Source organism: Pogona vitticeps, chromosome 2, assembly GCF_051106095.1.
Source record: "Pogona vitticeps strain Pit_001003342236 chromosome 2, PviZW2.1, whole genome shotgun sequence".
Classification (NCBI taxonomy): Eukaryota; Metazoa; Chordata; class Lepidosauria; order Squamata; family Agamidae; genus Pogona; species Pogona vitticeps.
Window position 1 is genome coordinate 222,486,978 of NC_135784.1, and position 15,022 is coordinate 222,501,999.

General features: G+C 40.6%; 1 long non-coding RNA gene across 1 annotated transcript in view; it reads right to left on the reverse strand.

Moving 5' to 3' along the window:
* LOC110081099 (uncharacterized) overlaps positions 1 to 15,022 on the reverse strand; it is a 64,714-nt gene that overhangs the window by 14,186 nt on the left and 35,506 nt on the right. The window contains exon 2 of the long non-coding RNA XR_002300910.3: positions 12,122 to 12,233. This is a non-coding gene — a long non-coding RNA (uncharacterized LOC110081099). The remainder of the gene's footprint in view (positions 1 to 12,121; positions 12,234 to 15,022) is intronic.

The following is a 15,022-nucleotide window of genomic DNA, read 5'->3' on the forward strand; positions in this document are numbered from 1 at the left end:
GTGTAAATAAACAATTTCAGAATGTATATTTCCTCATGAGTTCATGTTTGATATTTTTATACATATATCCAAAGGATGAAGCTATGCAGGATACAGACTATAGTTCAACACATTTGCATCATCTACTCACCTGTATTGTCCTGCCAAACAATAATTGTCATAGACCAAAGTATGTATTGCAATATTCACTTCTGGATACATGTGAAAAAAAGGAATAATTTTGCACAATATAAGCATCAAAAAGTATTGATTCAGTTTTGACCTCTCTGACTTGTATCTATGGGGGAAAGCATGTAGAAAACAATTTTGGGGGAATAGAATAGATTAGCCATGGAAACACACATAAAGGTATTCGGAAAAATCTCTTTAAGTCTCTCTTTGTGATACACAATTCTCATTCTGAAATCATCTGAGCTGGTTTTTTAAACTCAAGCTTTAAGATTTTTGCAACACAGCAGGCACATAATGTTGTGTTTCATAAACAGTATGTTGTATTTCATATACAGTATTTCACCGAGTCTTCCCTCTACAACCAGGGCACTTAGTACATATATATATTGGCCCAAACTGTTTCACAACGCCACATGCATAAAGGCAGATGAGGTCATCAGTCACAAACTTTAACCTTTAATTAAAATTGTCCTATTCCAACCTCTCCCCAAGGTTCCAAGACTCCCTGGGGGATCCCTTTCAAGATGGGGAAGCCTTTGGGGCCTTGGGATGTGGTGGGAGGGAGATGGCTCTAATATCTAAAAGTCACAGCTGGTGGTTCTGCCACTGGGATTTAAACTGGTGGGGACAATGTTCAGACATTAAAGGTTCCCCACCTTCCCAAGGCTCCCAAAGGCTTCCCCAGGTCAAAATGAAGCATCAGAACCTAAGGAGGAGAGAGAGAGAGAAGTTTAAATTAAAGGTTAAAGTTCACAGCTAATAAAGTCACCAGCCTTTATAAACATGGAGTTGAGCAAGAAAATTCTCGTCATTATCTTAGTAATCATCACACTGACCTTGTGAGGCAGATTAATATTGCTATTCCCCATATTAGAGAAAGGAAGAGAGAAGTCAGAGGGGAGGAAGCAGAGAGATTGGCATTTGCTTAAAACCACCTACAAAATATATGGGTGGGATGAAATTTGAATGAGGGACAACAGTCTTTCTTCAGTTGGAAGCAATCAGTTGTTTGCTATTGATCAGTTAAGCTGGTTCCTAAGTATGTGTGCAGTAAAGAAAGCAGCATACACAAATTTCAAGTAACTGTAATTAAAAATATTTTTATTCCTTCTCCTACAAACGTCTCTGAGTGAGCTATTGAGATTGTAAGTGCTGGTTAACGAGAAAGCAGTGGACTCTAGGGAAGTTGTAGCTATTGTCCTCTGTTGGTCTCTGTACTTCTAGTGCATAACAAAAGGAAATTTTACTAGAAATTCAAAACTCTGCAACAGTCTAAACCATCTTCTGCAGCTGCTTTTAGTGGTGAAATGGAAAGTGTGTCTGGGTTTTCCCAGTAAACAAGTAAGAGTAGTTTGAGGGGCAATGTTTTGATGGGGAAAAATCTGTGAGAAGAAAAAGTATATATTGCTGTTTTCTAGAACTGCCACCCTAGTTGAATCTGAACCTAGTTGAACCTAGGTTACTTAAATTACAGATGTCTTCTCTGAATTGTTCATTGTGAACAAGTTGAACATGAAGAATAGATTTCTTAATTGCAGAAACACTTTGCTTACTTGGAAAGAGCACTTTTCTTAAATACGTAATAACCTTCTTATGTTGTCCCAAGGATGGAGAATGTGTGGCTCTCCAGATATTTTTGGACTTAAATTTCCTGAGTCTTCCAAGAAGGCCAAGAGTCAGAGATGATGGGGGTTGTAGTACAGTGTCTGAAGAGGCACAGATTTTTCTACTCATGTATTCCTTACCTTTTAAAGTGTCCTGTTTTACCTATAGTCACAGTATTGGTATTTATTTATTTATTTATTTATTTATTTGTTTGTTTGTTTGTTTGTTTATTTATTTATTTATTTATTTATTTATTTATTTATTTATTTATTTATTTATTTATTTATTTATTTATTTATTTATTAAATTTATACCCCGCACCTCTAGACCATGTCTACTCTGGGCGGCTAAAATATAAAGGACATTTTCATCTTTCATATCATTTAAACTTACTTAAGGCGATAGTTAGTGATCTCAAAAAATTAATTGTGAGCTACAAGAATTTTATTGCCAGTGGGTAGGGGAGTGGGAGGGAATAAGCCACTTTGGTTATTTTTTTCACCTCTAAAAACAAACTTCACCTTTTAAATGGAAACTGCCTTGCCACATATTAAATGTTTTAAACTGGAGAAATCAGTACATGTTCAGTAAAAACACACACTGGCATGTATGTATGTCTGTGTGTATGCATAAATGGTCTATTTTAGTATATTCATTGGCCTCATTCTGCATATGACCCTGTCAAGATGCCCATAGCTCTAGTTGCATTTCTTACCTGTATTCTTAGTTTATTGCATCTGAGAGCACTGTAATGAAACTCGTGACCATGTGTTCTCAGATGCAGGGAAGTTTTAAAGGTGCCCCTTTGTAAGTATACCCTCCTTATTCTAAAGCTCTTAATTACTTAATTGCAAGGATATCCAGTTTGTCCCTGTGCTATACTATGATGGTTAATCTAGCCCCTCTGAGTTATGGATTGGAACCTTTCTGAAGGATATAGTCTTGCTATGATTGTTTTTCAAGCATGTACATTATAGATTTCCCTTTTAATCTCAAAACAAAGGAAAAATACCGCTGGGGAGAAAGCTTGATTTGTTTTGAAATGCTTGCTGGTTCACATGATCCTTTGGCTTACAGTGAGATGTGGTCAGGCTATGCACCTTATAAACTTCATAGGAAGTGTGTGTTTGCATTCTTCATCAGTTCTGCCTTACTAGTTCATTCTTTTACTTAGTAAAAAGCAAAAGAAACTTCACAGGCATCACTGTGGCTAATTATATTTGCCAAACACAGAGGCCTGAACACAGTACTGTTTCATTTTGTAAAAGAAAAGCAGGCATGGAGGAGACAAATATCCAAAATATTGACTGAAATCATCATCATCATCATCGAACTGCAGAGCTGGAAGGGATCGTATGGGTCATGGAGTCCAGAGACAAAGAGACAAAGAGGCATCTTTCTCCCTCTCTAGTGTTTATTCAGGTCTATTGAAAGCAGTCATATTTGTCAGTTTGCTGTTTCATCTGCTCATAATTGTAAGTAAAGAAAATGGTTTTAATTCTTTCTGTTACCAGTTTCACAGAGTAAGTTATTGAGATTATGCCAGTTTAATGAGAAAAGGGGTGGACTACTCTGATAGAAGGGGAAGATATGGAGGCAGTGACAGATTTTACTTTCTTGGGCTCCATGATCACTGCAGGTGGAGACAGCAGCCATAAAACTAAAAGATGCCTGCTTCTTGGGAGGAAAGCGATGACAAATCTTGACAGCATCTTAAAAAGCAGAGACATCACCTTGCCAACAAATGTCCACATATTCAAAGCTGTTTTTTCCAGTAGTGATGTATGGAAGTGAGAGCTGGACATAAAGAAAGCTGACCGCCGAAGAATTGATGCTTTTGAATTGTGGTGCTGGAGGAGACTCTTGAGAGTCCCCTGGACCGCAAAGAGAACAAACCTATCCATTTTGAAGGAAATCAATCCTGAGTGCTCACTGGAAGGACAGATCCTGAAGCTGAGGCTCCAATACTTTGGCCATCTCATGAGAAGAGAAGAATCCTTGGAAAAGACCCTGATGTTGGGAAAGTGTGAAGGCAAGAGGAGAAGGGGACGACAGAGGATGAGATGGTTGGACAGTGTCATCGAAACAACCAACATGAATTTGACACAACTCCGGGAGGCAGTGGAAGATAGGAGGGCCTGGTGTGCTCTGGTCCATTGGAGTCACGAAGACTTGGACACGACTAAACAACTAAATGATGACTCTGAGGAACTTGAAGCTAATTAATCAAAAGTTCTACAACATCCACAAGCCACATGGCAGTCACAGTAGCAGTGATTGCAAAATCTAATGGCAGGGTGATATTCTAATTTCCACATTATTTCTTTATCTGCAACATTTAGTAGCCCTCAATAGAAGGACACTGTTTGTACTGCTTTCCCTTCACAGCCTAGGATTTGTTGGCGGAAATCAACCCACTTTTGGTTCTTTTTAAGGAGAAAGGTGGGATAAAATATTTTGAATAAATAAGATTGTGATTTGACAATGATAGCCTCCAATTTAAGAAACTGCTTTAAGAATAGGAAGAATTTCATAATAGCATTGTATGAAAAATTCAATAAATAAGGCATGGTGAGTGTTCAACAAAAGCTGCATCTGGAAGTGCCCTCCCCAAATCTGCTCACTTAGAAGTTTCCCTGTTGTCATTTTTCATGATGGCAATCACCTTAATTACTTAAGTGTTCCTGAACAAAGCAGTCCTTATAGAGTTTGTATTATGGGCTACTTTATTTTATTTAAAATATTTGTACCCCACTTTTCTCCTTAAAAAGAACTCAAAGTGGCCTACATAATTAAAAAACAATATTTAAAGTTAAAAGCAGTACGTATATAAATGGTAACACCCCCCCCCCCGTTACAGCAGCTTTCTTCACCACCCTTTAGATATCTTTTGTTGCTGTGGACCACTAAGACTTAAGATTTAAAACTCTAAAGTGCATCAAATATGTATTTAAAATTTCTCCTGGACGGTCTTCAGATTTGGAGAGAACGGAGAAATGAGTTAATCTGTTAACGCACACACATCCTATTATAATATTTCTATTGGAATGATTCCATACAAATTTGAATTGATGATGATGATGATGATCCCCTGGAATCACTTATTCTTATTCTTATTCTTATTCTTATGCCAGAGTTCACACGAAAGAACTGGAAAAATTAACAAAATACAGTGATTTGGCAATAGAAATATCTCGCTTGTGGATGAAATATACTGTATTTTTCTGTGTATAAAATGACACTTTTCCCTAAAATAATTAGAGGAAAAATTGAGGGTTGTTTTGTACACTGTAGTAAGGAGGTGGGGAGGGAGCAAAATGCTTTTCCCCTCCACTTTTTGCAAAGAAAGCACCCCCTCCACTTTCTTTGCAAAAAGTGGAGGGGAAAAGCAGCTTTTTGCAAAGGAAGTGGAGGAGGAAAGCACTTTCCTCACAAGAAAGAGGAGGGAAAAAGTGATTCCTTATTTCCCCCTCCATTTTCCAAAATGACATGAATATAAATTCTACAAAATTGCATCTGATTAAACACAAATTGGGTGGGGGGGAAGGGAACATATATTCATATAATTTTAATTAATGAGAAGGCTAGTGCTGTTTTTCACTTACAAGCCTTGTTATATTGGGCTTAATAGCTGAAACCTGTATTCTGAATTATGACTCTATGTTTTTCAAATGGTTTCTAAACTTATATACTAGAGGTCTACTAGCCCAACCCCCTGATTAAGGTAGGAGACCTCGTACTATCCCAAACCTCATACCATCCTGGACAGATGACTGTCAAATCTTTTCTTGAAAACATCCAATGATGGGGCACCCACAACACTGGCAGGCAAGCTGTTCCACTGCTTAATGGTTCTCACCATCAGGAAATTCCTCCTTATTTCCAGGTTGGATCTCTCTCTCACAAGTTTCTACCCTACCACTGGGCAAAATGGAAAATAAATCTATGCCCTCTTCCCTGTGGCAACCATTCAGATATTGAAAGATTGCTATCATGTCTTTCCTCAGTCCTCTCTTTGTTGAGCTAAACATACCTAGTTCTTTTAGTTATTCTTAATAGGATTTAGCCTTCAGTCCCTTTATCATCTCTGCACCCCTTCCAGGGCCTAAGTACCTTTTTTGTATTGTGGTAACCAGAACTGGACACACCAGCGCAGTATACTGTCACTTTCCATGATCTTGATGCTATCCACCTGTTGATGCATCCTAGGACTGTGTTGGCTTTCTTGGCAGCTGCAGCACACTGCTGGCTCATCCTTAGGAGGTGGTCCATCAGGACACCTAAATCCCTCTCACAGGTACTATTGTCGAGCCAGGTACCACCTATTCTGTACCTGTGGATCTGGTTTCTCCTGCCTAAGTGCAGGACCTTACTTTTCCCACCACTGAACTGCATCTTATTGGATAGGACCCAATATTCGAGCCTGTCTAGATCCTTCTGAATGTTGAGTATTAGCAATTCCCCTTAGCTTTGTGTCATCAGCAAATTTGATGAGTAGTCCTTCAGTCCCCTCATCCAGGTCATTTATGAAGATGTTGAAAAGCACTGGACCCAAAATAGACCTTCAGAGACCCCACTGACCCTTTCCTCCATGTAGCTGTGGTTTCATTGAGGAACATCCATTTTGCCCTTTTTGAAGATAAGGACAACATTAGCCCTCCTCCAATCATCTGGCACCTCTCATGATTTCAAGAAAATGATGGACAGTGCCTCTGAGAGTTCTTCAGCCAATTCCTTCAGTACTCTCATATACATTTCATCCGTCCCTAGAGATTTGAACTTGTTCAAGGTGGTAAGGTATTCCTTGACTATTTGTTTATCAATCTACAACTCCAACCTTGTCCCCTTCATTTACACTTCACATTTGTCTGGAGGTTCATCATCTGTCCTATGGGAAAAGACTGAGCTAAAATAGGAATTGAGCACCTCTGCCTTTTCTTTGTCATCTGTTATCACTCTTCCATCTCCATTGAGTAGCTGTGCCACTATTTCTTTTCTTTGTCTTTTGCTTCACACACACCTGAAGAATGCTTTTTTATTATTGCTTTTAGTGTCTCTAGCTAATCTCAGCTCATTCTCAGTTTTTGCTCTCTTAATGCCAGCCTTGCATTTCCTTGTTACTGGCCTGTACTCTTCCTTGCATAAATTGGCTTTAGGGAAGTGGGAATTTTATTGAGCCAGAGGCAAGGACAGAGACAAAAGGGAGTCCTTCAATCTCCAAATGAAAAAAAAAGAGGGGGAAGGCTTGTGAGAATGATGTGCCACTCTTCAGGGTCCCACTTAGCAGGGGCTCCCTTTCACCAGCACTGTGGCACCACCCTGCAACACCTCTGCCATGGCTCAACCCACAGGAGTCAACAAGATCTCCATCCCGCCCTTCTCTCCCCTCCCACTGGAATAATGATAGATATTAACCAGGAATCAGGAAGAATACCAAAGTGGGCAATTAGAGTGGCAATTAGAGTAAAAAGATGGACCAAAGATTCCGCCCACCAGTGCAAGTTGTTTTTTATTAGATCAGTCGGGATCCCATCTGGTCCTGGAGCCTTCCCTGATTTTAGGGAGGCAATAAGTTCTAGGGTCTTCTGTTCAGAGACTGGGAACCAGGGAGGAACATCAGGAGAAATTTGCCCAGTGAGTTGAGTTGCCAGTGAATTGGGATCTGTAAGTAGGTCTGAATAATAATCGGTCCACTCAGTGGGAGAGACAGGGGATTGTATGACATTGGTTGAGGAGGGAGTTGTAAGAGATATCAATGCCCAGAATTCTTTTGTATTCCTGGTATGGAAAGCATGAATCAGTCTGGCCTATTGTCTTAGGGCACAAGTGTGTCTTTTCCCATCCAGGAGAGATTGATAGTTCTTTTTTGCCTCAAAGTACAGTGCAGCTAGATCAGAGGAGCCCCGAGCACATAGGCAGCGAAACATTAAACAAAGTTTTTTGGCAGTCCAGCATTCTGCATCAAACTAATTATAAGAAGTATTATGGTTATCCACTAAGCGCTTAGGGTTTTGAAGACTGCCCAGGGAATTTATCATTGCTTGGTATGACTGGATAGCAACAAAGGGAGAACTAGTTTGAGAAATTGTCAGTGAGAGACATCTGACTTCAGCAGACTTGGTCCACTGGTCATATAAGTCCCTAGTGTTATTTGACCAGATTATTTTATGATGATAAAAGGTAGGAGGATAATAGTATTAGTTAAGCGGGGTAACTCCCAAAATAAGGATAGAAGAACAGGTTGATGGTCATTTTTGTAAGGAGAGCCAATCGTAAAGTTCATAAGTTTGGAAAGCAACTCGGGAGATTAAAATGTAATCTACCACACTCATAACTCAGGATGATAGAAAGGTCAGTTCACCAGCGTAAGTGCTAATTCCAGAGCCGTTGAGAATTCTCAAATAACTACAACAGAGGTCGGCCATAAGATGCGCTACCTGATTGATTATTGGATTGTTAGATGCCCTAGAGTCTAAAAAGGGAGGTGGTATTAAATCGTCAGTGCCCCACATCATATGATCAGATAAAGCATCATTGCTGGAACCCAATCTGGCATTAAAGTCACCTGCTAAAACAAGTGGGTGGTCCGCGATTACAGAATCAATATAATTCTTCAGATCTGACCATGTGGTGAATAATGAAGAACTGATTAGGGCGGGAGGGATATAGCGATTAACAAGGATCAGTTGTCCCATGGGGCACTTAACCATAAAGGCCTAAGCTAGTGGTGGCTTGGCCTGAAGCTGTCAAAACGTGGCAATAAGTGCAGGTTTGACCAGACATTGTTGTTGTTGTTTAGTCATTAAGTCATGTCCAACTCTTCATGACCCCATGGATCAGAGCATGCCAGGCCCTCCTGTCTTCCACTGCCTCCCGGAGTTGGGTCAAATTCATGTTGGTAGCTTCGATGAAACTGTCCAACCATCTCATCTTCTGTCGTCCCCTTCTCCTCTTGCCTTCACACTTTCCTAACATCAGGGTCTTTTCCAGGGAGTCTTCTCTTTTCATGAGATGGCCAAAGTATTGGAGCCTCAGTTTCAGGATCTGCCCTTCCAATGAGCACTCAGGGTGGATTTCCTTCAAAATGGATAGGTTTGTTCTCCTTGCATTTTGTTTCTCTCCTTTTCTCTGCTATTTGTAAGGCCTCATTGGACAGCCACTTTGCTTTCTTGCATTTGCTTTCCTTTGGGATGGTTTGTTGCTGCCTCCTGTACAATGTTACAAGCCTAAATCCATAGTTCTTCAGGCACTCTGTCCACCAAATCGAGTTCCTCAAATCTGTTCTGTGTATTCATAAGGGATTTGGTTTAGATTATACCTGACTAGCCAGTGGTTTCTACTACTTTCTTCAATTTAAACTTGAATTTTGCTATAAGAAGCTGATGATCAGAGCCACAATCAGCTCCAGGTCTTGTTTTTGCTGACTGTATAGAGCTTCTCCATCTTTGCCTGCAAAGAACATAATCAATCTGATTTCAGTATTGCCCATCTGGTGATGTCCATGCGTAGAGTTGCCTCTTGTGTTGTTGGAAAAGAGTGTTTGTGATTACCAGCTTATTCTCTTGACAAAACTCTATTAGCCTTTGCCCTGCTTCATTTTGAACTCCAAGGCCAAACTTACCTGTTGTTCCTTTTATCATTTGACTCCCTACTTTACCATTCCAGTCCCCTATAATGACAAGAACATCCTTCTTTGGTGTCAGTTCTAGAAGGTGTTGTAAGTCTTCATAGAATTGGTGAATTTCAGCCTCTTCAGCATTGGTGGTTGGTGCATAAAGTGCAATGGAAGTGCAGCAAATGAAAAGTTTGGAAGTGATCCCCACAAATACTACAGTCCTACTGTGGTGGCAGATGGGACAAAGAAAGTTGATGAAGATCTTGGGAACAGATCTAAATAAATGGTCAATAAGATGGAAGATGAAGAATACTGATGTAGGGAAGCAGATATAAAGATATGCTATAGATGATCAAAAGATGGAAACATTAAATTTAAGAGGGTATTTTGTGGTGAAAGAATATATGATAAAATAGACACAAACGAATGGTTATAACACTGATTTAGAACAATAGAAATAAACTTGGCAGAATAATATCAAACCTATAAAATTAGTAAGTCTAAAGATGAAAAGAAAGAGATGGTCCAAGAAAATGGAAGATTAGTAATTGTGGATATCTTGGAAAACTCTTATAATTTTTTTTCTTTGTATAATTCCCTTTTTTAAAATATAGTATAAGTGGACATAAGAATACTTTTCGATTTAGCCTTTTCTACCCTTCCCCCCTCTTTTACCTGTTCCCCCTATTTGTACCATAATCCTGATACCTATGAAAATTAATAAAAACAAAACAAGAATAGCCAAAGAATCAGTAGGGATTTGGTGAGTCATCTCTTCTGTAATGTCTGTTGATTCAAGTGGGCAACCAGAGTAGGCCCATTTCAATCAATGAGACTTATGAAGAAGTCAACTTACCAAAGCCCCACTGATTCAGTGGGCCTACTATAGTGCAACTTACTATGCTAAGCAACAGATCTTCGGTTTTTTGTTTTGGTTTTTTTTTACACATTGAATTCATTGGCTATACAGTAATACTGTTGTTGGTTTAATAGGCATAAATGAAACTGAGTAGCTCACAATGATAAATTGTTGCTAACTTGTTAGGCACCAGTTTTGTTATGGGTTGCACAATAGTAACTGACAGAATCCTCCTGACTGGAAAAAGGCAGGAAAAAGAACTCTGAGATAGAGAGGGAAACAATTGTCTGTTACTGAGTTGATTGGGATTCACTGCAACTCCCTCCGAGCCCAAACCTCTCAAAGGCATCGTATGAGGGTGTCATGTATCTATCAATTATGGCCCTGAACTGAATCTGAGAATCAGTGACTTTTTGATATTTAACTATCCAAGATAGATGATGTTTTAACTTGGATTATCAAATATCCAAACTTGCCTTTTAAAAATTTGATCCTGCAAATCAATTTTTTAATTGAAGGTGAAAGGCGATCAGGTGATACTAATTGATTCTCCCCTGCTGCTGCACCATCATTTCCTAGCCCCATTCTGCAATTTGCTCTAGAACAGTAGTTCTCAAATAAGATGTTCTTGGACTAAAACTTCCAGAAGCCTTCAGCTCTAGCTGTGCTGGCCAGGATTTCTGGGAGTTGCAATCCAAGAACATCTGGGGACACAAAGATGGGAACCACTGCTCTAGAAGACTATGGGACTCCTCAGAATTGGGGTGGTGGTGGTATTATGGACTGTAGAAGGAGAAAGAAATGGCAAAGGAAAATTGATGCCCTTGCTCTTCCAGCCAGGGAGAATTCTCTTAGAAGTCTGTTCTGGGCCTGATCCCCCTATTGAAATAAAACCTACAGTGTTTGTATTTATATCACTGTTTATAGCATCATTCATATGGAAATAGATTGATCTCTTTATTAAACTCCATTTTATGCCTGGGATGATTGTGGCTGGGAGTGCATGGAGACTTTTTGGTATGTGTGCAAAACAGTGGAATGCCATCAGCTCCTTCACTATGAATCACTGGAAAGGAAATCATGTACACACATATCCCAGCACATTTCAGATGGATAAAAGAGAAGGCAGAAAATGATGTCAAGCTACTCTTTTCCTATATCTTTTATAATCATAAAGCCTCAGGGATTATTGTACTTACTTAGCAGTTTTTAAGCACCTTCCATCAAAGGAGCTCCACATGCTTTGCAAACATTAATTAAGCCTCACTGTATTCACTCACAGGAGGTAAAGATTATTAATCCCAGTTTACATCTGGGCAAATTTAAGCACTAGGCATTAATAGGTATATTATGCTGTCATGTAAAGCTATGGCTAATACCCCCTTCTGCCCCAGCAGTTACAACCAGTCCAAATTTCCTTGTAGATAGGAAAATGTGAATCTCACAAAAGAAAAAAAATCTTTGAGGTGGGTGGAAATAGATCTTCCTTCCAAATTAAAAACTGATTGTTTTGCTCTCTCTCTCTCTCTCTCTTCAAGTATGACAGAGGTGTCGCCTCAGGGGAAAATAAGACAAAAACATCCTTAGAGATGTAATTTATACAGAGCTTGGTATAAAACTTCAGTTTCTGTACCAGCAGCTATAGAAATGGGGTTGAAGTAAAGAGGCTGAAGGTGGCTGGGTAGGGTGGGGTGAGGTGGCTGGGGACATACTGGGAAGATTCTAGAGAAATCATGGGGGGTGGGGAACAATTTGAAAGATAACAGACTGATTTGAGATTGTTGGGAGATTAAGGAGAAAGAAGACCAGGAGAGAGAGAGAAAAAAAAAACAGAGAAAGAGGAGGTAAGATGGGGCTGGTGGTACTAATACCTTTTTCAGTGGAAGCTGTCTTCCATCTTGTGGGCATCCAGGTTCTGTCCTTCCCACCAAACAATCAGACTGGGGACAGGCAGATTAGACAAATCTTTGCAGAAAGTTGTCCCTGAGGAACACAATGCTTGAATCAAGACATCAGCCAGATGTACACTTGGGATTAATCCACATGCAGTTCCACCTATGTTGCTTTTGCAATGGCAACACTAAGCACCCATTACAAGGTAACCTCACATTTTCCCAAGGTGATAATGTGAATGACAAGCGGCTGATCTATATCAAAGATCCACATCCAAAACTCCTCTGAATTCTGGTCATAGTGGTAGTGACTGGCTGGTGATTGCTGAGTGATATCCTTGCTAATTCTATCCATTCTGGGTTACTGGTGTACATGGGATGATTATTTAATTGTTTTCCACCTCCTCTTTTTAAAGAAACCTATTGTGCATCTGCATATTGTCCATGCATGGATAAAAAAAAATCAGTTCTCAACAATTAATCAGCTGAGGGCAATGAGCATAGAAAAACAGCAGGCCACAGATATAGAAATGGAAATAAAGGAATAAGACACAGCCTGACTGGAGAAGAATGGAAAGGAGAGGATTGCCAAGAGAAGGGTGTTGTGATCTTTTGGGCAGGAAACAGTGTAACTCCCACTTTGAGGCAGGAAGTATTGGCATACCCACTGATCCAATAATCTTAAACAGCTGTGGTTTATCAGTGCATGCTACACTCCTAGATCAGCGCTAAATAAAAGTATTCCTGAAAGCAGCAGTATATTTGCAGCAGGAAAACCATTTGTGCCAGGTTGTTCTTGTGCATTGTGTGAGGTGCTGATAGAAGACTTGAAGCAGCCTCAATGTGCACCTTGGTGTAACTGGCTATTTTCTGCTCTCAGCTACTTTCACCATCCTTAGAACATTCCTCATTTACTCTTCTGATACTGAAACTCTACAGAAAGCGCCGACAGCAGAAACTACACAGTGACTCCCCTTTTCAAGGGAAGCCAGCAAGCCATTGGCCTAAGCTGGCAAATAAAGGAAAAGCAGGCTTGTTCTTTGTCCTGCCAAGTTGCGCTGTGTCGAAAAGAACTGCACCAGTGCAGAAGATGACTCTGGATTATGGTTGCTAATCTCCATTTGAGCATCATGGTGCTGTCCCGGGGCATTAGACAAAACCATATAACCAAAAAGAGACTGTCACACCTTTTGGAAACTTTAATGTAAATCTAATTAAAGAGATGGAAGGAAACAGAGCAAGGAAACGGGAAGATGGCAGAGACAAGAGAACCAAAAGAGGAAAAGAGCCACAGATTGGTCCTTGTTTTTGGGCTTGGGGAAGAATCTGGGCTTTAACATTGCCCTTACACCCAGTGCTTTCTGACAGTCTTGAACTCTGGACTGAAAGAACACTGGATGTTTATGAGCAAGGAGAGGGAGTAGTCCTCTTCTACGACTTCAGTGCTCTTGTCCTTGTCGTTGACATGTCTGGACAATACATCAGGTTGCTTTATGCCACTCCATCAAATCCTAACCCCTCCCCCACAATCTACTTCATATCCAATCACATCCTTTGACCAGTGACCGTGGCCTCATATATCCTCTTCCCCTCTTCAGCCTCTCTCCCCCCACTACCCAGCTTTTCCACTCCCTGACAATTAAAGAAAGTACAAATCTAAGCCCAAACAAATCAATGTTTACAGATTTGTAATAAGTTTCTTTCCTCCTTATTTATTTATTTCCTCTCCAGTCACTAAAGAAGCAGCAGCAACTTGCAAGGAGCAGTTTTTGCCAGAGGGTGAATCATAGCTGTATTGATTTGATTATGTAAAAGCTCAAGAGGAACCTCAAGCCCGATACAGAAATATCTCATAGCCCAAACCCTGTGGGACATACACTAGTGAAAAAAAAAGAAAGAAAGAAAGGAAAGCAATCTTTATATTGTTCCTGATAAAAGCATCATTAGTTTCCTCACAGCGAAACAATTTCTCTGCTGATACAGTGTATGGTTTTCTTTTTTCCTCTTGAATCAACTCAGACATAATTAACACTCAGTTACTAGACTCCGTCTTCCCTCCGGAGTGCGCCGTTCCGAGGGCTGTGAGAGAAGAAGCAGGGAAGTGAGTGTCGTGGAGTCTATCAAACAATTGCCTTATAGGGTGATCTTACTTTATATACTAGCAGCAGTGATGTTGCGGCGCATATTAGACTGTGGCACCCTCTTCTGGGCCCTCCGCTCTTTCAGCTTTCCTGAGTGAGCCAGAAAGCAATCAGTCCTTTCCCCGTTTCTAGTTCGTCCTCACCACCCTGCACACCAGAACTTTCTAAAACTCCCCCCCCCTTCCTTTGTGTAATTCTACTCTAGCCGCCCTGCCACAACAAAGGCATGGAATCACACAGACACCCCGACCTGCAAAGGCAGACATGCTGCCAACTTGTCATAACAAAGTGAAGGAGAACAGTTTACCCTTTTGATGAGTTGCCTCTCACAAACATTGCCAGCTAACGGACACGAGCTCCCCCCCCCCCGCCCCAAACTGCTGCTGCCGTCGGTAGAAGGGTGAGGCAAACACCGCGGCTGGGAGCCTTTCCTTTTCGTGTTAAAAGCTAAGAAGCTCTCCCGCCCGCCTTCGCTCTGAAGAAAAACCACACACAGTCAGTCATATTTGTGCTTCTGTTTCCTCATTACGTGATTAATACTTGGCCAGGAGTGATCGGCACGGGCTAACTTGTTCACACAGGGAAAGTCTGTACAGTATATTCACGAGGACTCCCTCCCTTCGGTCCTCTTCCTTCCTCTGCTTCTCTCTCCCTGCCATTTCAACACACACACACACACACCGAAAAAGAAAACATCCCTTCGTCCAGAGGCCCCTCCTGTGTGGGTATGACCTCATGT